Source organism: Sphaeramia orbicularis, chromosome 8 (assembly GCF_902148855.1).
Source record: "Sphaeramia orbicularis chromosome 8, fSphaOr1.1, whole genome shotgun sequence".
Lineage (NCBI taxonomy): Eukaryota > Metazoa > Chordata > Actinopteri > Kurtiformes > Apogonidae > Sphaeramia > Sphaeramia orbicularis.
Genome location: NC_043964.1, coordinates 33,795,505 through 33,822,107, shown reverse-complemented (window position 1 = coordinate 33,822,107; position 26,603 = coordinate 33,795,505). Strand labels below are relative to the sequence as shown.

General features: G+C 34.9%; 1 protein-coding gene across 3 annotated transcripts in view; it reads left to right on the top strand.

The window, feature by feature from the left end:
- The first annotated feature begins 922 nt into the window (after positions 1-922).
- The window catches only part of elfn2b (extracellular leucine-rich repeat and fibronectin type III domain containing 2b), a 121,650-nt gene continuing 95,969 nt past the window's right edge, over positions 923-26,603 (top strand). For all 3 annotated transcript variants that reach the window (XM_030141308.1, XM_030141306.1, XM_030141307.1), the window contains exon 1: positions 923-1,024. The gene's annotated coding sequence lies outside the window, so the exon portion shown is untranslated. The remainder of the gene's footprint in view (positions 1,025-26,603) is intronic.

The window sequence follows — 26,603 nt, the reverse complement described above, 5'->3', positions numbered from 1 at the left end:
TAGTCACTTGCCCAAAAAAGGGTTAATGGGCACCAACTAATTACAAGTGCAGTTCTTTACAACATTAGATGTAAAGTTTTATTCTTCTTTTTGCTTTTTTTTTTTTTTTTTAAATATACATCAGTGAAGGTTTCATATTCACAAACCTTAATAGACTCTCCTGTGTGGAGCATCTAACCTTAGATGAACAGGGTTTTCTTTTCTCCTCCATTCACTAAACCAGGGGTGTCCAATCCTGGTCCTTGAGGGCTGATATCCTGCATGTTTTAGTACACCTGATGGTCTTTATCAGGCTTCTGCAGAGCTTGATGATAGGCTTATCATTTGAATCAGGTGTGTTGGAAGAGGGATACATCTAAAACATGCAGGATACCGGCCCTTGAGGACCAGGATTAGACACCCATGCAGTAAACCATCAGTTTATTTGCTGTGCTGTTTATCTAAACATTTGTGATTTAAGCTATTTCCTGCTTTTGGATTTTCCATGAACCTGGAGGATACTGTGTGGGCGCCAGCTGAGAAAAGACTGAAGAAACACCCATGATTGGCTTTCACCACAGTACATGTTTTAGTTCTGAATACCATTCTTTGCATAGACAAGCAACTATAGGCTATGGGTCTGATTTATAACTGAATATGTCTCTCTATCACTCCCTAATAGACTGTACTGCATGCACACTAATATTCATAATTACACAAATGAAGATTTAAAAGCATGTGCTATTTTTATAACCGCAGCAGTCAAATAGGGTAAGTGCAGCCACGAAGTGCAGATGCAGGTATTCACTATATCACCAGCTGTAGAAGATGTCCGCTGCAGTTCAACTGTATTACTCTATGTGCACCACCTCTCTCTCTCTCTCTCTCTCTCTCTCTCTCTCTCTCTCTCTCTCTCTCTCTCTCTCTCTCTCTCAGTCGTTCTCCCGCCGTGCTGCTGAGCCTGCGACGATAGCACTGGATGAAAAAAATAAATCTCATTGCTTCTGCCAACGAACGAATTTGGAAGGGGAAAAACAAGAGAAAGGTAGTGTACTAAAACGACTTTTCATTATTAACATTTAAATATGTTTTTGAACAATATATTTTAATGGTGTTACAAATTACATGCGAGGGATGCATGCGAGCATGCACCTGCACTACAGACTCCAACGCTCTGCTGGGTAGAGTCCTCTTGGTGCAACAGAAACCCATATGGTTAGTTAAGACGAGGGCACTGAAACCACGTTTTGTTTTTTCGCTTGGGATTTGCAGAACATGTTGTTTTTTAGGGACACTTGTGGTGTTGAAAGATGGTTTATGAGCATGGAACAACATTTTATTGCTGGGTGTTAGTCCACATTTTTTACAACAGTTGTTGCTGTAAGGCGATTTATTTATTTATTTCTTCTTCTTTTTTTTTTTTTTTTTTTTTGCATGTTTGGGTTTTTAGTATAAAACAGAAGTGGCTAAAATGTGTAACCATGGGTTTAAAGTGTCACGTGAAGCCAGGCTGGTATTTATGTTGGGTTCTGCGGTAGGAGAGGATGGACGCGCCATGGACAGATGTGTGAGAACGAAAAGGGATTTAGTATCGAGGGAGGAATCACGCAGGGGATAAAACTGGCGCTGTGTGTGTCCGTGTGTGTGTGCGGTTGTTCCATCTTGTGTTTTTGAGGGTGAATGGCCCAGCTTTCCAGCTGCGTGGACTTCTCTGTCGCACGACAGGCGCCACACTTCACCTGCAATGAGGGGCTTCGGTGTCAGCCTTCAATCCTGACAGTCCTCCTATGCGTGTGTTGGTGTGTGTGTGTGTGTGTGTGTGTGTGTGTGTGTGTGTGTGTGTGTGTGTGTGTGTTAGAGAGAGAGAGAGAGAGAGAGAGAGAGAGAGAGAGAGAGAGAGAGAGAGAGAGAGATTCTAACAGAAGCAACAGTGTCCGACCACACACACATTCCTTTGGACTAGCAGGTACCACTGGCTCCAACGCACACAACACAACTCTGAACATTTCCATTAGTATTACAGGATTAGACAGCTGTTATGCAGTTCCAGCCGTCCGTTTTGGGGGAAGTGTGTCTTGTCCGTATTGTGACATATTGTGACTGGTTACACGCAGCAGACTTAAACGACAGAGCACGGTGAATGGAACGCATTACTTCAGCACCACGGACAGCGCATCGTGCTGATCAAGCGAAACCCGTCTTTGGTGGGCTGGAAGCTCCACATGTTGGATACTGAACCGTATTATGAGGTGACAGACGCGTTCATGACCGTGATAGGTCACCATATGACGCTGTTGTTAGTGATGGTGTGATGAGTGAGCAATAACAACAATGTATTTTTTGTTTTTTTTAGAGTAATCAGAATTTAAAATGGGTGTTTGCTGGACTAGGACAGCTGGTCGTGCATTTTTCACATATATCTTTTTTCTTCGTCTTGGATTCAAGGGGATATTGTATCATAAGGTCATTAATTTAGTATTTAACAAGGCAGTAAATGAACTATTAAGTATAATTTAATCTATTAACTACAAAAAACTGTATTTGAATGACACATCATAACATGACATGGAATATCCAAATAATTGAAGTAATAGTTGTGTGCAGAGGAAAAAAAGTGTAAACATGACATCTATTTCAAGGATCAGTAGACAGAGGGTTAGTCATGTGCAGGATATCAAGTCTTCTTTTGAGTTTTCCATCCAGAAAATTATTCTTGAATGCATTAATTTAGAATGAAAGTGTGTTTTTAGAGAGACATTTACATTTCATTAAATGACAAAAACATAAACAACAAAAATTGAGTTGCACTATAATTCTTTCTGCTGTATTCAGTGTTCCATTATCCAGAGAAATGTCTAAATCATTACAATAAAGTAGGCTTTAATAGTAAGTGTTTGCTCCTGGAGGATTCTGTTGGGTTTCTGTAAATTGGCTTAGAGTCTGGTTTTGACCAACTCTACATGTAAAGCATCATAAGATAACTTTTGTTATGATTTGGCGCTATATAAATAAAATTTGATTGATTGATTTGATTGGTTTTCCCCTGTAAGTCGTGCAAATGCATAAATGTAAATGTAATGTAGTAAATTACAAAGAACACTGTACTGTAAACTATTTCTGTATATTTTAAATTTTTTTTAAAATGAATGACAAATAATTTTTTGTCAGCTGATGCAGCTCTTCAAGTAGAGAAATGCATGTCAATAAGACATGATTATTTGTGGTTAATCAATAGTCAATAAGGGCTCTGTCAGGTTCACTGCAAAATAGCAATAGGGTACATCAGTCTACTAGGTGGATTCCTCCTTGTACCCGGTAGTAAATTTTCTCTCTCTGCAGTCAATAGAGAAACCCCCCTCTGCTGTTCGTATCATTTATGCTTAAACCTGACCCCATAAATCATGGACCACACCTATTTGGAAAGGGGGGGACATACATCGAGACTACATATATGGTGCATTTTTCTCCTCTTTTTTTTGACTGCTTTGTTTTCCACATGTGGTTTCATTCTCTCTGCATTCATATATCCTATTCTGTTTTATCTCCTTCAATCCATTCTCACTAATATCGATGATTCTTGATGTTTCCCTTGGAGGAATGATGAGCAGTCTCCAATCAATTGCAATCACAGATCAGCAGTGCACCAGAAAAAAGGAAACTGGAAATCAGTAGAGGAGGCAGCCCTTAGGACCTGAATAATGACCACCTACCTACCAAAGCCTCCCATGTTGCTATTTAACTAGTTCATCAGAATACTCTTGAACTGCTAAACACTGAGTGTTAGCCATAATTATGTAGTGATATCTGTTTGGGTTCCACAGAAACAGCAATGGATGGAGTACTAGAAGAACCCTGGGATGTAATTTTCTCATACAGTCGCAGAAAAAATTATTTGACCACCCTTGCTTTCTTCAATTTTTTATTCATTTTAATGCCTGGTAACACTAAAGGTACATTTGTGTGGACTAATATAATGCTAACAATAAAAATAGGCCATAAGAGTGTAATTTCAGAGCTGATATCTAGCCATTTTCCATAGTTTTCTTGATAATAACAAATATCACTTAAGTTCTTACATCAATAGCTATGGCATTGTACTGATAAAAACAGTGCTTTTAGGCATTCCATGTTTTCTTTTCTGTCTGTTTTAGTCACATGATACATACAGGAGTTAGTGCTTGATTGCACAATCATTGTTTTGGATGACTTTTGATGGTGTAATGATTTTTTCCATGACTGTATGTGTGAAATCAAAGACATGTAAACAAATACTGTGGTATTCACTGATAAAGATAAAACCACAGAAACTATTAATTTGTTGCATTCCATCAACTGCTCAATATGTCGTAGTCAACAAGGTTAACTTTGCGTTACTTAGGCCAATTGAAAGTCAGATGGGCAGGGATTTCAGCAGTGATTGAATAGTTAATAATCAGAGCCATTAGTGCCATCACGATTGCCTGACCTTAGTTCACTTAAGGGCCAAGACACTTAGGGCTCCGCTGACCCAATTAATTCACCTCACACTTAAATCGAATACATGATGATATTGATGTAGTGGATTGTTTCCCATGCAAGACGTGAACACTGCTGCAGTAAGCTGTTGTGAAGTGCATGTTCTGTTAAATGCACTTATTTGGTCAAACTTCTATGTGGTAGCAACTGACACTGACATTACACTATAAATAAGAGATTTGAATATATTATATAGAATGTAAAACTGTATTTCATACCTTCTGATAAATGTATAGATGACCATTTATATGCAAAATGCAACAGAGCATGTGTGCATCTGTTTGATGTTCTACATGACAATCAGTGATCAACTGATAAAACAGATGGCTGGGAGACTGACTGACTCTTGTAGATGAATTGCTAGCTCTTTCACAATAGGTCAAAAAATCACTTTTTCTTCTCCCGAAGACAGATGTTTTGACATTATTGCAGTCAGTAGCTCTGATAAATACAATCAATGATCTGCAAGTGGGTCACTGATATTTAACACTCGTTTGTAATCAGGATAATTTAAGATTCAATATTTTATTTTACTTGAGTGTTTTTCTTAGCTTGGAATGAGACATTCATCTGCAGAGGTCATGGAAATTCTGGAGTAAATTCAGAGGAATAGTAAATAATAAATGCAGAGTAATAAGGTCAGATGTGTAATTATCTGTAACTGTAACTAACCCCATAGTCTTCTGATGTTCTGCCACTTGTGCACAAGATTGGTGTTTTTCTTGAATCCTGGTGGATGAACCCATTAAGTTATTATTATTATTATTATTATTATTATTATTATTATTATTATTATTATTATTATTATTAATAATAATAATAATTTATTTATTTTATCTTTTTTTGTATTTTTTGTAATTTTTTGGTTATTTGTTTGTCATCTGGTGGATGAAACCATTAAATTATTATTATTATTATTATTATTATTATTATTATTATTATTAATTTATGTATTTTACCGTTTTTGTATTTTTTGTAATTTTTTGGTCATTTACTTCTCATCTGGTGGATGAACCCATTAAATTATTATTATTATTATTATTATTATTATTATTATTATTATTATTGTTATTATTATTATTATTATTATTATTAATAATAATAATAATAATAATAATAATAATTTATGTATTTATTTTACCTTTTTTGTATTTTTTGTAATTTTTTGGTCATTTATTTCTCATCTGGTGGATGAACCCATTAAATTATTATTATTATTATTATTATTATTATTATTATTATTATTATTATTATTATTATTAATAATAATAATAATAATAATTTATTTATTTTATCTTTTTTTGTATTTTTTGTAATTTTTTGGTCATTTGTTTGTCATCTGGTGGATGAAACCATTAAATTATTATTATTATTATTATTATTATTATTATTATTATTATTATTATTATTAATTTATGTATTTTACCGTTTTTGTATTTTTTGTAATTTTTTGGTCATTTACTTCTCATCTGGTGGATGAACCTATTAAATTATTATTATTATTATTATTATTGTTGTTGTTGTTGTTGTTGTTAATGTATTTATTTATTTAACCTTTTTGGGTTTTTTTGGTCGTTTATTTCTCATCTGGTGGATGAACCCATTAAATTATTATTATTATTATTATTATTATTATTATTATTATTATTATTATTATTATTATTAATAATAATAATAATAATAATAATAATAATAATAATAATTTATGTATTTATTTTACCTTTTTTGTATTTTTTGTAATTTTTTGGTCATTTATTTCTCATCTGGTGGATGAACCCATTAAATTATTATTATTATTATTATTATTATTATTATTATTATTAATAATAATAATAATAATAATAATAATAATAATAATAATAATAATAATAATTTCTTTATTTATTTGACCTTTTTTTGTATTTTTTGTAATTTTTTGGTTGTTTATTTCTCATCTGGTGGATGAACCCATTAAATTATTATTATTATTATTTTTTTTTTTTTATTTTTTTATTTTTTTTTACTTTTTTTGGTATTTTAGTTTTTGGTACCAGATCTATACAAAGAAGAAGATGCTGGAATGTTTTACTGTTTCTGGTGGTACAAGAAAGGGTGTTTGATTGAATTACCCGACCCATGTTCTCCCCAGAAAGCTTCATGAAAATCAGTGCAGTACTGTAATCTGACTGACTGACAAACCAACAAACGGACCCAGGCGATTACATTACCTGTGTGGTGGAGGTTAATATGTTCTTCACAGCCTTCGTGGGAGGCGTTAACCAGTGATTTACCTTGCTGAGATCGCGATTTGTACAAACATATTTTTTCCAGATTTCAACATCTGAAGTGTCAGTGATGTGGCCGACAGTTAGAAACCTCTGATATGTACCCCTCCCCACCAGCTCCACCATCTCTACCTCTCATGGCCTCCTTTTTCCCAGCCACACCCTCCGAATCGATTTCTGCATCCATCAGTAAGGATTATGCAAAGATCCTAAGAGGGATAACCCATGGGAGACATTCACACTCGCTCACTCCTCCACATCCCATCTTTGGCTATACCACGCTGTGCTCTCTTCCAGCCTACCAGCTGTTGCAGTGGTCTGTGCAATCAATACAACAGTCATGTTTCACAACAGCCGTCACTCCTTCACTGCCAGGAATCTGTGGGAGGTCCCCTTGGGCAAGAGACTGAGAGACAGTGATTCCCTGACAAGGTTTCACACATGCAGCAGCAAAATGACTGGTAATTTGGATGCGGTTTTATTGGCTGTATGTTTGGGGGAATGTTGGTAGGGACAGACTCGGATTCCACAGGAGGATGAAAGGGGAACGCAGTGTAGAGGCTTCAGAGTTGGAGAAGATGGAGGTATGGCAAAATGAAGAGAGAAACCAAAAAAAACCAAAAAAAACAAGAATATTTACCTAAACATCCACTGGTGACCAAAAACATCTTCTGTTATAAAGTAATTAATTGTGTTTAAACTATTAATTCAATGGAAATATTTTAACCCTTTCATGCATGAATTATGAGAACCTTAATCAAGATTTTTTTTCCCCGTTTTTATTCCTCTTTAGGCATTAAAAAAAAAATGCGATTGGAAAAAAAAAAATTATGAACCTATTTTTCATGGATTTGCAAAAATGTCCACTCAGCTGGACACCATATGTTTAATTTTTGAACCTAAGAAACATATATTTATAAATGTACTCTGTGAAAACTTTTCTTTTTCATTTTCTTTTTCTGTTTGCGTGTATCATTACCTCCGCCAAGGAGGTTATGTTTTTGCCAGGGTTTGTTTGTTTGTCTGTCCGTTAGTGTGCAACATAACTCAAAAAATTATGGACAGATTTGGATGAAATTTTCAGGGTTTGTTGGAAATGGGATAAGGAAGAAATGATTAAATTTTGGTGGTGATTGGGGGTGGGGGGGCCCACGGGGGGGGGGGGGGGGGCACTGATCAGCCTTGGTGGAGGTCTGCGCTCTCCGAGTGCTTCTAGTTATTTCATGCTTCCTTGAATTTTCATTTCTATATTATGTTGTGCAAAGAAGTCAAATAGTAGTAATCAGGAAGCTTGTATCATATCCATATTTGAAATAAATCAATTTAAAAAAAAAATCAAATAAGAACATTTTTAATTCTGCTAATCTGATGTTTTCTCACATTTTAACATACTCTAACACCAGTTATTACTCACTTCATGGAGATAATATACAAAAAAAAATATGTTGTTTATTACAGTCTAATAAAAATAACAAGCACTTGCTTTACACTCAAACATGTTCCTGCAGATCAGGTTTATGAAGAACAGCAAAGTTACAGTAATGGTATGAATTGCAGTGTATGGGATGATGCATGAGTGCCAAATGTGTTGGCTTATATGAAACTAAAACAACAAAAGCCATGAATATACAAGAGAACAGCAAATGACAGTAGTTGTAGATGCACATTTTTACATTCAGGTAATCACATATTTTGCCAAAAAAGTCAAATTTTTCTCTAATTTTCTCTGTTTTGATGTAATAACCTTTCAATGCAGTCTGTTATGAATTTACAGTCAGTAAATCATCTACTGACCTAAAAGGTTTCATACCTGTACTAATCCTATCAATACATGTAAGAAATTGCTGTAAAATATGCTTTGTCATCTTTTCATGGTCATCAGATACGACCCAATTGGGTGCTCAGAGGCTCCATAGTTACCGTGGAAACGCCATCATCTTCTACAACATTGATGCACCAGTAAAACCCATGGAGTTGGATCAGTGACAGTGGATGGGCACACTTGGTTTATGCTCAGTTAATGTTATATTTTGTTGAAAAAGTCATGTTTTGTTCATTTCGCTCTGTTTAATCTGAGCTTTTATGAACATCTACATGATCAGTGAATTAAGTATAAGAAAATAGCTGATTTTCATTGGGAAAAAAAAAGCAAAATACAGTGGACAATATTACAATAAATGGTGATAAATAATCTAAGAAAGGTTAGATACGGAGAAAAATTCAAGAACTGGCACAAAAGCAGCACTGGGTCTGTATGGGTTAAATATTGGAAAATACCTTATTTTTACTAAAAAATTTATATTGTAGAGAACAATATAACAATAAATGTTATTTCATCACTAAAAAAGGTTAAATGTAGAGAAAAATATGGAAGGGTTGAGTACATGAGTAAAACTAAACAAACACTTAGAGAACGCAGATCTTCGCCAAGGCAGATCAGTCCCCCCCCATGCACCACCAAAATGAATTTGTTTGTTATTTGTTCCCTGTGCCAGTATCAACATTTCCTCAAAATTTAATCATTTGTTCCTTGTGCTAGTATGAACATTTCCTGAAAATGTCATCAACCCCCTGCCCCGCCATCAGCACCAAAATGTAATAATTTGCTCCTTTTGCCAGTATCAACATTTCATGAAAATTTCATCCAAATCCATCTTTTAATAACTTTTTGAGTTATCTTGCTAACAGACAAACGAACAAACAGAGACAGACAAACCCTGACGAAAACATTTACACGAGGTAAAAATGACTAGTGAAGAAGTAAAAGATTAGTGAAACGTTACCTCAACTTATTGAATGACAAATACTGTAACAGGGACATAAGAACAGGTCTGTTTCCTGCCAAATGAGTATAAATGGGGACAAAGGCAATAGGAAGAAACTACTGTAACCCAGTATTTTCAGTCATTCTGCAGAGCACTGCCCCACTTTGAGTCTCTACAAACGATGCCTCATTCAATTCGCTGAAATCATGTGGTTGTACAGATTAGATTAAGGAAAACACTGTAGTAAACAACACAGAGGTTCATTAAAACCTCTGTCAAATGACTGGAGTCTAAATAGCTGTGTTCATTAGACCAGCAGCGGTCTTTATGTCCAGGCTAGTCATTCACTGATATTGTATTTCTTCATTCAGGCTAATAGTTTCACCACTCTGTGCTTTATGAGAATAATTGAAATGAAAAAGCGATGCAATATGACCTGACACTGACTAAATGTTTTTGACGGGGAGAAGCTGTTGAGCAGAATGAGGAGGGTGCAGCGGTGCATGTCTGTTGGGGGAAGGTATCAGCGCTCTTGTGGCGATGCACTGTACTGCAGCGAAGTGCATGTGACGACTTTGACGGACAGCCGTGTCTCTGAATGTCATGTTATTTGTGTATCACGGTCACAAGAATCAAACCCACACATACACGCCGACAGCTTTTGATGTTTTCACAACAGCACACACACACACAAACACACACACTACAATATATTTCTTCAAAAGCAGACAACACAGCAACACTAAGAGTGAATTTTGTCTATTTTTATGTTTTAACATCACATTAACCCTCCAGTATCCAGGTGCGCTTTTTAGGCACACTTTGCACTTCATGTTAAAAAGTACCATATTATTTTTCACAATTTAAATAAGGTTAGAATTCAAAAGTTGTTCATTTTTGCATGATCTTTAAAATTCTGGCCACCAACTAAAATGTGCACATTGTAAACAAAAGAAAATTACAAGACTAGCACCTGTCTCCTAAGTGTGCCTAAAACGCACTATTTCTTCCATTTGATATGTATGATTAGGGCTGACCTTGATTTACTAAAATTAAATCAAAGTAGAGCAGAAAAATAAATCTATATATAATATTTAACAGTTTGATTTATAGGTGTGCATTTTACGCACACTTGGTGACAGATGCTAGTATTTTTGAACATTTGATCTAGCGCCAAAAATAATTATGCAAATTAACCAATGTTGGAGTTAATCACTGACATATGCCAGGCTGCAAAAATCAAATAATATGTGATCCACTTTTCATGTAGTATATTGAGAAAAAATCATTTTTTTGTGTTTTTTTGCATAAAAAAAATGGTTTGTTTACATTACAAACACGACATTTAAAGGGTTAAAAAATGTGACAATTATTGTGTATTTGGTATTTTTATTTACGGTTCAAGTTGATGAAATAGAAAAAAGTGTAAAAGAATTAAAAACCAAGGTGTATGAAAATTTTTATGACATTATTCCACAAGTGTGCGAAAAAGGCACACTTGGTACTTAGTAAGGGCCTTGCTGGACGGGATACCGGAGGGTTAAAGCTTCATAATATTCATACTGGGTAAATCATTCACAGCCATGATCATGTGTCCTTTTCTCTAACATCATCATTACACTATATATGTATCCTTTAGCCTCCATTTTACCTTTTCATTTCTATGTATTGTAATTACTTTTTAATCTATTTTACTTCTTTGTATTGTATGCATTGTCTGTTTTATCCTCTGCTGTACAGTGTCCTTGGGTGTCATGAAAGGCACTTAAAAATACAATTTATTCTTATTCTTATTCTATAGAAGAAATGTAGTGAATCCCTGACCTGAATATTTCACAAATAAAGTTGAATAATATGCTAAAAATATCAAAATGTTCATAATATTTTCTTGAATAGCTAATCCTTCATAGGTGATACAGTTTGGATGTCTTGTGGCCACAAACTACAATCAAAAATAGTCTCTAAAAGAAAAAAAAATATCTCCAACCAGCCTGATCTTTGATGAATGCAAGCGTTTGGACACATTTTGGGTTTAATAATCTCCTGAGGAAGAAAGAGCTTCACATGACTCATACAATATGCAGCTGTTTAGGCAGCTATTTTCAGGCTCGTACTGCAGTGCACTGTTCGCTAATACAGAATAAATTTACTCATGTTTTTGTTGCACTGCAATACGACGTTGCTTAAAAAATCTTGCACAAAATGTACACGTGGATGAAACAAAGGTAAAATTTGTTATTGAGGGAAGTAAGGTGTTACCGTCAGCAATACGCACCTGGTTTTAGGATAAAAGGGATGGAAGGCGTAAAATTGGCAGTATATTTAATTGAGTATTATATTACAATTGAACACTGAGCTCATGAATCAATATAGAGAGTCATGAAAATACTTAACATGAATGTGAGATACAAAATGGCACAGTGGGTTGTAGTGAAAAAAAAAGAAAACTGCAAAGATAGATGTTTGTATATTTTTGAGTAATGAAACTGCAAATGCAAGTGCAAAATGACTCCGCACAAGGTTGTATCTCTTTAGTCAGTGTTTAGTGTGTGTGTTTACTGTATGTGTGTTAAGTAAGGACGCCATCTGCCATCATCTTTGCTTTGTGCCAACCCCCTACCCCCGTTAACCCACACCCATGCTCACATACACAAAATCCTTCAGCGGCAGAGTTTGGTGAAAGACAAAAGAACAAAAAAAAAAAAAAAAGAAAAGAAAAGAAAAATCTCACTTTTGGACTTATGAAAGACTGAGCGAAAATAGAGAGTGAGACAGAGGCAGAACATGGTGGAAGGAGAGTGGGTGTGATGCAAAGATCGCTGTAATTGTTAAAGGGTGATGAATAAAAAGCCCAAAGATTGAAAGAAAAAAAAAAAAAGTTGTTGCATTTTGGCTTGAATTCCGGCCTCTGACATGTTAACACACACAGACACACACAGATAACGGATGTTTGCTGCATGCACTTTCATGCGCACATACAAAATATATAAGGTATAAATAGAAATACAATTACACACATACTTGCACACACATACAAAGTGGATTTTGGAATAATGCCTTGTTTTTTCTGAACTGCCCTAGATTCATTTGGCATCTGTGCTGCACACTCATCTCTCTCTCTCTCTCCCTCTCAGTTGTTATCACTCTCCTCTCCCTCTTACTCACAAATGTATTCTCTCTCTCTATCTCTCTCTCTCTCTGTCTCTCTCTCTCTCTCTCTCACACACACACACACACACACTGACACTTTGTTGTAAGCTGCCATCTTCTTGGATCTCTTTCTCTCCCTCTTTATACATCTTTCCCTCCATCTCTCCATCTCTCTCAGTGCAGACTGCAAAGATCTGTGTATAAATATTTTAGCTCTGTCACCCATTCTGCATCTGCAGTTTCACAGGGAGACAGTAACTCTGTTCCTCCGGTGTGTAGTCGTGTGTGTCGGCTTACACGTGTGTGTATGTGAGTGCATGTCTAGGCACGGATTGGCTTGATGAGTACGTGGCGGCATTATTTACTGAAACATCTGTTTGCATTCTAAAATATTCCACAGAAGCTAGTGTTTGAGTATCAGCATCCACAAAATGCGTCCACAGAATCTTAAATTTACTACCCTTTGAGTATTTTTATTGCTAAATTAGTACTTACAAGTTCTGATTATGCACGAACTGTCCAAATAAATATGCATGTAATTAATTGCAATTAAAAAGTCTGAAAGGCTAGAATTATTGTTGATCATTTTCAAAAGGCGAACACAAATAAATGTCACACATGCCACATAATCTAAGCAACAGATTGTACATGACGTGTTATTAGCGAAACCAGTGTACAAATTAAATAAATGAGCTAAAAAAAAAAAAAAGAAGCTCACTGAATTGTCACGCCTTTAACCCTTTCATGCATAGTGGTCACTACAGTGGACAGCTGCTCTGTTGCATATTCATGGGTTTTGTTGTTTTAGTTCCATATCAGCCAACATAGTGGACGCTTATGCATCATCCCAAACACTGCAATTCATACCATTACACTAACTTTGCTGTTCTTGATAAACATGATCTGCAGTAAATCAATTGCTGATTGTTATTAGACTGTAATTAACAGTTTTCTTATACAAAAAGTTGTTTTTTTTCCCATATTATCTCCATGAAGTGAGTAACAACTAGAATTAGAGTACGCTAAAATGTGAGAAAATGGCATTAAAAATATTTTTATTTCATCGTTTTCATGCAAAATATCGCTTTCTAATGATGGGCTATAAATAAATGTTTCTTTGCTTCAAAAATTAAATGCATGATGTTCAGCTGAGTGGACATTTTTGTAACTCCATCAAACAACAGGTTCATAAAAAAATTTCAATTGCATTGTTTTTTTCATGCCTAAAGAGGAATAAAATCACTCAAGAAAAAAATATTGACTAAGGTTCTCATAATTCATGCATGAAAGGGTTAATGGAGTTACAAAAATGTCCACTCAGCTGAACACCGTGCATTCAATTTTTGAAACAAAGAAACATTTATTTATAGCCCATCATTAGAAAGCGATATTTTGCATGAAAACGATGAAATAAAAATATTTTTAATGCCATTTTCTCACATTTTAGCATACTCTAATTCTAGTTGTTACTCACTTCATGGAGATAATATGCAAAAAAAAAAAAAAAAAAAAAAAAAAAAAAAAAAAAAAAACTTTGTATAAGAAAACTGTTAATTACAGTCAAATAACAATCAGTAATTGATTTACTGCAGTTTATCAAGAACAGCAAAGTTAGTGTAATGGTATGAATTGCAGTGTTTGGGATGATGCATAAGCGTCCACTATGTTGGCTGATATGGAACTTAAACAACAAAACCCATGAATATGCAACAGAGCAGCTGTCCACTGTAGTGACCACTATGCATGAAAGGGTTAAAAAACAGGTTCATAAAAAAATTTCAATTGCATTTTTTTTTCACGCCTAAAGAGGAATAAACTCACTCAAGAAAAAATATTGCCTAAGGTTCCCATAATTCATGCATGAAAAGGTTAAAGGACTGATATTTTGCTTTTGTTTAAATGGAATTATGCATTTTAAAACATTTCCCTGTGGTCTACATTGTTTGGATTTTTGTGTTTGTTGATTGGGAGCTCCAAAGATGAGATCAGAATGCGCTTGGTCTCAGTTCAAGAATTTATTCTGATCACATGTAAAATATAATAGTGTTAACGTGTTCTTTTGTTGGAAGCTCCAGGGATGAGTCTGGGTTCAGCTTGGTCTCAAAGTTGACAAAATATATTCAGACCACAAATCAGATGGATACTCAGTGCTGAGGACTCAAAGAACAATGAGCCCCGAACGTAAGATGAACTGTACATTTATTTCCCTGTGGGCGGGCTCACCTGTACAAATGGGTTGGTCTTTAACTTAACGTTATCTAAATAGTAGGCCTGTAACGGTACACGTACCGAACCGAACCGTTTCGGTACACACCTGTTCGGTTCGGTACACAGCTGTACCGAAACGACACAGTCTGTTGAGAAAAAGAAAAAGGAACAAAAGACATTGTTTGATGCGGAACGTTAAATACACGCAAGTTTCACACGGACATATTTAAGGACGCATACATTGACGCTAAATATGAAATAGCAGCTGATATAAGGTAAAAAAAATAAATAAATAAGAAAAAATATGATGAGAACCTGGAAGGAAGAGATTGGAGACCCTCCACCATCAGTACAGTCCAGTTTGGGATCACTTCAGGTCCCGGTGAAAGACAACAACGAGGAAAGAGACGGAGATAAGACGAACGCTGTGTGGCCCCTGGGAACTACGGTAGTTCTAAAACACACTAACTGTCTGTCTCTCTCTCTCACGCACGCTGTATACCAGAGGAATAGAACTCGGAGTTGGACGTTGAAAGTATATAAAAATAAAGTTTCACTTTCGTTTCACGCCAGCGTTAGTTACGTTAATTATGGACCGGACCGCCCCCCCCTCCCCCACACGCGCCCCCGGCTCCGACCAAAAAAAAAACAAAAACAAAAAAACAACCAAACAAACAAACCATCCCCCAGACAAATCGCACCTTGCGTGTGCGCACACGCGCACACACACGCGCACACACACGAGTACACAAAGTGTTCTAAACAGTTTGTTAGCTGTCCTAAAATAAATAATTTGGTTCAGTTTGTTGTCAGTGTTGCTCTTCAGTTTGTTAAAACAGAATACCAGTTTACCCTCCTGTTAATGTTGCACTACATGCAGAATTTTTTTGTTGATATTTTTATGCAGAATGTGAACTGACAGAACTGTGATTAGATTTTTGTTGTTTGTTCAAAACCACCTGTCAGGGAAAAGTGTAATACTAATGTTTAAAATACATTTAGTAATATTAATAATTTATTTTATTTTCTATTTGATTTATAGTAGCAGAATTATATTATTCCTGTTTTTCTATATTCTATTGTGTCCAAAAATTTGGGGAAAAATGTTCAAAAATTCAAACGTATTAAAGATATTTTGAGGGGTTTTCTTTCTTCCCGTACCGAACCGAAAAAAACCGAACCGTGGCTTTGAAAACCAAAAACGTACCGAACCGAAAATTTTGTGTACCGTTACATACCTACTAAATAGATCAAGCAGAGGTGAGGCCTCAACTTTAAGTAAACTTATGCCAATAATAAGTTTACTTTTTATCACCAATGTTTGACAATACTATGTGTGTGAATGTGTGTGTGTGTGTGTTTAGACGTGTATCTAAAGGACGAACAGAAGATAATGAACTCCTATGCATACAGATGTTTCCTGTCTTAATAAGCTTCACATACTGACCAACTATTTAACCCTTTCATGCACAGGGGTCACTCCAGTGGACAGTTCTTCTCCAGCTGTTCTCTTGTATATTCATGGGTTTTGTTGTTTTAGTTCCATGTCAGCCAACACAGTGGACACTTATGCATCATCCCAAACACTGCAATTCATACAATTACACTAACTTTGCTGTTCTTAATAAACCTGATCTGCAGGAACATGTTTGAGTGTAAAAAAAAAAAAGCTAATTGTTATTTGTCTGTTATTAACAGTTTATTTTTCTTTTTTAACCCATTAAGACCCAAACATCCACCATCTCCCAAAATCATCTACTGATATAAACTGTTTAATCCCTGATGATCGACTAATCTATGTCAATAATTGGTGTAAAATACAGTTATTCATCTTTTCGTGGTCATCAGATATGACCCATATTTGGACGTTCAGAAGCTCTGTAGTTACCATGGAAACACTGTCATCTTCTACAACATTGATTCACCAGTAAAACCTGTGGAGTTGGATCAATGACAGTGGATGGGCACACTAGGTTTATGTTCAATTAATGATATATTTTGCTGAAAAAGTAACTTTTTCTTCTGTTTTCTCTATTTTTGAAATAGTAATCCTCAACTTTTCTCTGAGCTTTCATGAACATCTACATGATTTGTAAATTACATGTCAGAAAATACCTGATTTTCACTGAAAAAAAAAACCCATAAAATACAATAAATAATATTACAATAATTGGTGATAAACCACTTAAGGATGGTTAAATATGGAGAAAAATTAATTTGGGAACTGCCACAAATGTCACACTGGGTCCTTATAGGTTAAACAAAAAGTTGCTTTTTTTTTTTTTCTGCATATTATTTCCTTGAAGTGAGTAATAATTAATATTAGAGTATGTAAAAATGTGAGAAAGCATCAGATTAGCAGCATTAAACATGTTTTTATTTCATAGTTTTCACACAGTATATCAATGAATACATGTTTCTTTGCTTCTAAAATTAAATGCATGGTGTCCAGTTGAGTGGATATTTTTGTGACTCCATGAAAAATAGGTTCATAAAAAAATTCAATCACATTGTTTTTTTTGTTTTTTTTTCATGCCTAAAGACGAATAAAAACCACTCGGGGAAAAAAAAATCTTGATTAATGTTCTCATAATTCATGCATGAAAGGGTTAAACTACAACAGGGTAAAACATAAATCTGGTCACAAAGAACTCATCACTAACATTATTGAAATAAAACAGATTAAACAAATCAATCCTATGTTAAAATATTAACTACTAACTAATAAAACAATTTATCCTAATACTTAAATATCTGAATTAAAATAATATTTCATGTCTCTGGACAAGAGCTCCTGCAGGAACTCTAGTCAAAGAGCCCCGAATTTTGGGTCCGATTGACAGTTATCTTCTTGGGTGACTCCACCCGGACCAATGGGTTGGACTTTGCAACGTCATCTCACTCCATCTTCTGATTGGGTCTCACCTATTGACGTGGCATGCCAACTGTCAGTCCACGTCTTGTTGCTAGGATGTGCTACGCAAAGTGTCATGACTGTTGTTGTAGACGTGTATCTACTGGAATGCAAGGTCTGAGCTTCTGTAGCTACAACATCTCCTTCTGTGAGCAGAACTGATCATGAATCTTATCAGTACTGGCGCCCATGAGTTTACTGGGAGGCAAGCTCATCAGTAGAGAAATACATGAGGTTACTTTGCTAAATTAGTACTTACAAGTTCTGAATATGTATGAACTGCTCTAATAAATATGCATGTAATTAATTGCAATTAAAAAGTCTAAAAGGCTAGAATTATTGTTGATCATTTTCAAAAGGCAAACACAAATAAATGTCACACGTGCCACATACGTAATCTAAGCAACAGATTGTACAGGGTGGGGAAGCAAAATTTACAATATTTTGATGGAAAGGGATTGAAAGACAGTGTATGACCAATTAGTTTATTGAAAGTCATGAGAATTTATTTGCCAGAAGAAAATTTACATAATAGAAAATGTTTTTATTCTATGTGTCCTCCTTCTTTCTCAATAACTGCCTTCACACGCTTCCTGAAACTTGCGCAATTGTTCCTCAAATATTCAGGTGACAACTTCTCCCATTCTTCTTTAATAGTATCTTCCAGACTTTCTCATAATAGTTTTGCTCATAGTCATTCTCTTCTTTCCATTATAAACAGTCTTTATGGACACTCCAACTATTTTTGAAATCTCCTTTGGTGTGACGAGTGCATTCAGCAAATCACACACTCTTTGACGTTTGCTTTCCTGATTACTCATATGGGCAAAAGTTTCTGAAAAGGTATGGATAATAGTGTTAGGTATGATTATGACATCAATATATGTTTGGTTTCAAAACAATTGACGTAGTGCCTGCTGAGAAAAAACAACTAAATGTTCATTGTAAATTTTGCTTCCCCACCCTGTACATGATGTGTTATTACCAAAACCAGTGTTAATTTAAAAACAAATTAAATAAATGAGCTAAAAAAAAAAAAAGAAGGAACCTAATTTGTCATGCCTTTAAAGGAGTGATATTTTGCTTTTTTTTAAAAATAGAATTATGCATTTTAAAACATTTCCCTGTGGTCTAGCTACATAAACTGTAATTTCTATGCTTTGGTCTGAATTCTTCATTAATTCAAATCCACAGGTCCATGTTCAACCCTATTTCTGAGTAATGACACCAGAAAGGTTGTTTTGAGTGCTGGCCCTTTAACCCTATAACACCAAATGTATCATGTTTGATGCATGAGTTTTGAAGGCATCTACATGATCAATGGGATATCTTTTTTCTTAAAAATCCTGATGTATACAATTAGATACTTGCAATACACATATAATCCACCAGGGGGGAGGAGTTCGTTCACCAGAGGCCTTTCCAATGACACTACAAGATTGTCAGGAGGCCGAATTTGCCAATTTTGAAAAGGAATTACCAATTTGTTAGACATGTTTGTGTTATATCATGTTTTTGTTTGTTCAGAAACAATAATATTTGAGCACTGAGACCCGATGTATCAAATATGATACGAAATTGAAACTCATACATGGAAATTGATATTTGAAAAACTTTTTTTTTTTGGTTGTTCAGGAGGACCACTAAAGGCTCCAGTATCAAAGAAGTGGAATTTTCTGTCGATGATTTAATGGTTCAGGCTTTACAGGGTTAAATGCACATGAGTCACTTCAGGCCCCACCCCCTCCAGGTTGTTGACAGTGCTGCTCTGTCCCATTCAACCAACAACTGAACCTTTTAGGTAATCAGCTCAAAGTTTGGACATATTTTCAGTATGGATTACAACCGCTGCTGCTAATAAACAATATGGCATATTCGGAGAAATGTTCATCGGAAGTCTTGACCTTATATGTGCAAATGTCGTGATGTAACTAGCTATAGACGTAACAAATTAAGAAGGAATTAAAACGGATTGTAGAAATCCACTCGATTTTTGCCAAAATGAATATAAAGATACCTTTGCAGCACCTGGAGGGTTCAAATTCAAACTTTATGAACTATTAGGGTCCCCAAATACACAAATAAATGTACCATGTAGCAAAATATATATATATAATATTTAAGTTAAAGTTTCATTTTCTTATCTGTCGTTCATCCTTTTTATTTGTCAGTTCTTTTAGTTTCCTTTTATTTTTGCTTTCGTCGCAGTTCACAAAACACATAAAGTGAGATGGAAAAGATGGAATAGGTGTGAAAGATAGAAGAGAAAGACTCAGACAGTTTTACCGACATGCCAGAGGCACTGCTGTTTGTGCTTCATGGACGGACAGAAGACAAACAGACAGACAGATGTTTGTGTTAGGAACCATAATTCTGGTTTATTTCAGTGAATTAAAGGGAGAAACATCTTTCAGTGTAACCCTCAGCCTGCAGACACACATCTACGCTGGGAATCTGCTTCCACTGTTCCAATTGATTTCCCAATATCCGCAGACTATACCTCCATTCATACCTAAGGTGTTAAGAAATGTACTTTTTCTTTGCTGCTTCACATGTTCAGGGCTGCTTAGTCAGTTCTCAGGGTCTGGAACCATGGAGGATAAAATGTAGAAATAAGCTGTTGGCTGGAGGTAATCAATAGTTAAACAAATGCTACATCTCCCTCAGTCAATAATAATATTGATTGTTGCACATCCTCTGTTAAAACAAGCCAAGAGAAGTCCATTTTTTTCACTTCCCAGTACTTTTTTTATTTCATTAACTGCAGTTTTGCTAGTATACTGTACAGAAAAGAAACACAGGCCTGAAACACCAGCAGACATACGCTGTAAAATGTGTACAAATCTAAGTTAAATACTGTCCACAGCACACACACATATACTGTACGTGCACATAAATACACCAAGTCTGGACTCCTCTTTACACCCTAGGGGTCCAAATGATTTCACAAATGCTCTCACTTAATCCACCGGCCAGGCGACAAAAAGCTTAGACGAGTGTGTGTGAGAATGTGTGGATCTGGCAGTGTATTGTGCTACGGTTCGCAAGGGAAGAAAAATAATCTTAAAAAACTTCTATTTTCTATTGGAAAAATGTGATTTTTATTTACAGGAATAAATATATGAGGGCATTCAGGAAATCAGACTTTTCTTTTTACACTCAGAAAATACAATTATTGTGTAAATTAAATAAATGTTCTTGCAAATTAGGTTTCTAATTAAGATGTAATATATAATTCACATTTCAGGCAGGAATAAATTACTCAGCCTGCGTAAATAAACAAGAAAAATGAAAAGAGATATTTTAGGAATGTCATTTGTAGACTGAGCCATTACTTCAAATGTTATGCAACTGATTGGACTGTGACAAGAATATATCATATCATATCATATCATATCATATCATATCATATCATATCATATCATATCATATCATATATCATATCATATCATATCATATCATATCATATCATATCTCTGTTCAATGTATATGAATACGTGGATTCAGAATATCACATGCTTTTCCTTTCCTGCATATATTTTAATAAGCCCAAATTCCAATAAATATTACAACTATTAATCGTTATCCATAATGACTTGAACACAAATAAATGAATAATATATTAATATAAATAATTTATTAGATTCATGTTCAGCATGCTCTTATAAACACAATACAGCAGCGCAAACAAGGAAACAGTTGGTGCTATTTTTCACATCACAGTTAAAAGCAGAAACCCTGTCTGTTTGCCGAAATTTGGGTAAAAAATAATTAGCTCATTAAAGCAGAGCTCTGCACTCTGTTTTCTTTTCATGTTACTGGTGATACACTTGACATTTATGTTAATAATCATAACTTATCCCAATAATAACAATAACTTATTATCAAAGTCCCACATTGTCTGTATAATAATAAGTAAATAGCTTGATGGTGTCTTTTGTTTATCACCCTTATTACTTCCACCAGGAGGTATTGTGATCATTTTGCTTTGTGTGTTTGTTTGTGTGTTTGTTTGTTTGCAACTTTGCTGGAAAACTATTACAACCATCTTTACCAAATTTTACCCACAGATAGGCTTAGGCCCTGGGGCGAACCCATTCAATTTTGGGCCAAGTAGGCCAAAGTTCAAGGTCACAGCAAGGTCACAAAATCTCAAATTTTCCTATCTCTCATCATTGAGCAATTTTTGAAAATTCATAAAAAATTAAAAACGACTCCGATTAGCCTCCAGTTTGATAGCTTATAACAATATCTTGTAACTGCCACAAAATTGTCCACATCCACTGTGGAATGTGGACTCTGTGGACAATTCAGTTTAACATTGAAAATCCTATTTATGACACATTTTTCCTTATATCTCAACAAATATTGATTGGAATTTAATATAATTTGACATACACATGACTGGTACCAAGGTTCAACTTTTTCTGCTGTACGGTACAACCCTGAAACTGTTTAATTTAACCCTTTCATGCATTGCAGTCACTACAGTGGACAGTTCTTCTCCAGTTGTTCTCTTGTATATTCATAGGTTTTGTTGTTTTAGTTCCATATGAACCAACACAGTGGACACTTATGCAACATCCCATAATACACTGCAATTTATACCATTACTATAACTTTGCTGTTCTTGATAAACCTGATCTGCAGTAACATGTTTAAGTGTAAATCAGTTATTTGTTAGACAAAAAGAGTTGTTTTTTGCATATTATATGAGGTAATAACTAGCATTAGAGTATGTTAAAATGTGAGAAAACATCAAATTAGCATCCTTAAAAATGTTTTTATTTCATTGTTTTCATTTTATTTTCTGATATTGGGTTTTAAATACATATTTCTTTACTTAAAAAATTAAATGGATGGACATTTTTGTAACTCCATGGAAAAAAAAAAAAACTCAGTCGCAATTTTTTTTTTTTATGCCTAAGGAGGTATAAAAACACTCCAGAAAAAAAAAAAAATCTTGACTAAGGTTCTCATAATTCATGCATGAAAGGGTTAAAAAGAAATAGTCGATCCACACATGCACACTGTTCGGGGTGCTTGGCGGAGGTTTGCGTTCTCTGAACACTTGTTTTCGTTCTGTTTTCTGGTCAGAGGTCATGAGAATCAGCTGTATCCTGACGTCACATTTTTCTGACGGCATCTCCACTTGACAGAGATTTGTCTTTCACCCATCGACTGACAATGAGAGAGAGATAGAGATAGAGAGATGGGGCAGGATTATGAAATTCCCCATTCTCCCTTTAATCCACAGTGTTCTACCAGAGAGCATCACAACTCTAGCCAGTCCAAAACCTAAACCCTTCTGCCAAAGGTTTAGTCAAAACATAGGCTTCTATTGTGGTTTGTTGGCAGGCGACTAAACCTTTTTGTTTTTCACTGGAATGAATTGTCATTATTCATTTGTGCAGCATGCTGAAGGGTTTGTGATGAAAGTGGAGGACCCTTTGATGTGGATTCTTAAGGTTTGGACTCATTTGGTAGATAAATATAAGTAAGGAACACAAAAAAATCTGTAGGTGTTGAAGTAAAGTGAAAGAAAAAATCTGAAATATGGATAATTCATGTGGTAAAAGCCCATTTCTAACCAAAGGACTATTTTAATGTGAGTTTGTAATGTCTATTTACAGTAAATACAGAAGAGAAGGGAATGATTTGTAAATCTCATGAACCCATATCCGTCCATCCTGGAAAGACATGGATAAATACCTTATGTTTAAACTGAGAAAATGTACAATTTTATAAGTTTTATTGCAGTGACATGTCTTCAAAAAGTCAGGACAAGGTCATATTTCCCACTGCGTAGCTTTCCTTTTTCTTTTATCAACAGTCTGTAAACATCTGAGAACTGAGAAGATCTTTTTTTTTAAATTGATATTTTCTAACAGTCATAAAAATAATACACTTACATAAACAGACAAGGCTGGGATGGGGGTGGGGGGTTACAGAGCTTACATTCATACAATTTGTTACACAAAAAAAATTCACGATGCAAATATGTAAATATCTTTAAATTTTATACTTAATTTTTTATACTTTTAAAAACTTTTTTTTTTTACCTGCCTTTCTTTTTGTTGCATATTGCTGCAATAAACTATTACATTTCCCCATGAAGGGATCAATAAAGTCTTATCTTATCTTATCTTATCTTATCTTATCTTATCTTACAAAAGTACAAGACCATCAAATTAATGTATTTTTTAAGCAAACAAGACTTGACAGAGGTCCATGAATCTGGTGTTTTAAATTTACTGGGAGAGTCCAAAAACGTGAGACCTGTTCCATAGAAAGGAGGTCCAGAAAGTCCCTGTACCAGTTTATACTAAAACAGTTGTGTTTGCGTTCTTTCCAGTTTATCATTATAATGCGCTTTGCTAATAGAAATCCCAGTGACAGTATTTTGTCCGTTATATTTGATTTGACATTTTGGCTTCTTATTCCTAGTAGGCATTCCATTGGACATGCTGATATCTGCACATCAAACAGAAAAGATCTTTTTTCAACAACAACACTCCAAATAACTTCACAGCATATGCATTAGTGTGCCTTCTGCCCTACGACCATGCCAGCACAAACTTATTTTTTCCTTGTTCATTATATTTTGTATGTAAGGTGTGATATAACCTCGATGTAATAATTTAAGCTGTATAATTTTATATCTGACACATTTCGATATTTTGGTGCAAATGAGGCGACGCTTTTGAGAAAGGACTGTTCTCCTATTATTGTCGGATACAGGCTATAGTCCTGAGTCATCTTTATCATATTTTGCATGATGCAGCAAATTACTATATTCAGTATGCCGAATCATGTCTGGTTTTAATACAGTGCAGCCTGAGGACCCAAAGATCGGGGGCGTCCAGAATTGATTTTCAGCCTTGTCCTGTGTGCACAGAATTTTCTCCAGTTTGTCACAGTTTTATAATTATGTAATACAGTGCAGATGATGAGATATTCAAAGTCTGCACAATTTTACATTGAGAGACACTTCCACTATTTATAGATGTAGTTTTTCACAGACTGGTGAACCTCTGCTCGTCTTTGTTTCTGACAGACTCTTCTTCTCTAAGATGCTCTTGCTTTGTATCCAGTCATGTCACTGGTTTGTTGACAAATCATGCGATTAGTTGCAAAATAGTCCTCCAGCTGGCTCTTTCTAATACCATGTACTTATCCAGCCTTTGATTGAACTTTTTGGAGACAAAGTATACATATACATAATATGGGTTTATAAGATCTGCAATAATTTCATTTAACCCTTTCATGCACAAATTATGAGAACTTTAACCCTTTCATGCAAGAATTATGAGAACCTTAATCAAGATTTTTTTTTCCTGAGTATTTTTATTCCTCTTTTGGTGTGAAAAAAGCAATATGATTGAATTTTTTCTTTTTATGAACCTATTTTTCATGGGGTTACAAAAATGTCCATTCAGCCGGACACCATGCATTTACTGACATACTGTGTGAAAACTATGAAATACATTTTTTTAATGCTGTTAATCTGTTCTCACATTTTAATATTCTAGAACCTCCTGAGACCCAGCAATGCATTTTTGTCCTCTGTAGGGGACAAGAGTTTTACAGCTTTATTAAATAAATAAATACAAAAATAAAAAATAAATAAATGCTGTCCACTGCAAAGGACATTCCATAAAAAAAAAAAAAAAAAAAATCTATCTGAAAAAACAATCAAGACAATTATTCAATGTAAAAAAGCCAAAACTTTTCCTTTCCTGGGTCTCTAGTTATTACTCAGATATGCAAAATAAATAAATAAAAAAATAAAACAACCAAATCCATGAATATACAAGAGAACAACTTTGAATAGCTGCCCACTGGAGTGACCACTGTGCGTGAAAGGGTTAATTATTACATTTTAAACAACACCCCAACTTTTTTTTTTCTTTTTGTTGAATTGACATTGTATAAAATCACACACCCAGTGCTACTTTTCTGGCAGTATCCAAACAATTTCTCTCTATTTTTAAGCTTTCTTAAGTCATTTATCACCATTTATTATAATATTATCCTCTGTATTTAGTGTTTTTAAGTGAAAATCATGTATTTCCCTATATATAGTTTTCTAATCATATAGATATTTATCCAAGTTGAAATCAAAGTTGCGGGTTATTATATCAGAAATGGAGAAAATTGAAGATAAAGTGACTTTTTCAGCTAAATCTATCATTAACTGAACATAAACCAAGTGTCTCCATCCATTGTCATTTATCAAACTCCATGGGTTTTACTTGTGAGTCAATGTTGACAGTGTTTCCACGTTCACTACAGAGCCTCTGAACATCCAAATGAGTCATTTCTGATGACTGTGAAACGATGACACACTGTATTTTGCACCAATTATTTACATGTATTGACAGAATTAGTGGATCAACAGTTATTCCACATTTTATATCAGTAGATGATTTTGGTCGCAGGTGGGTGTTTGGGTCTTTATGGGTTAAACATTTTCCCATTCATTATTTTCTCAGGATACCTTAAAGAAGGCAGATTTATGTAAAAACACAATCAGTAAATACAGTAACACACACAGGCATAAACAAGGCTATGGACAAACTATGACAAGTCCTGAAAAACACTGTGCCTGCAGCGATGTCAAATGTCACTTCTTTTTTTTTTTTCTTCATCTTTTGTCACTCAGTTTCTCTTCCTAATGATATCTTTGTCTCCCTCTGCTTCACTCTCTCCATTTCACCTGCCTGAAGCTGTGCAGTTAGGAGCCTCAGTGGCAGCTTTTGCCTGGCAGTACTAAGGACACATGTTCCTCGAAGGAAAGACAGAGAC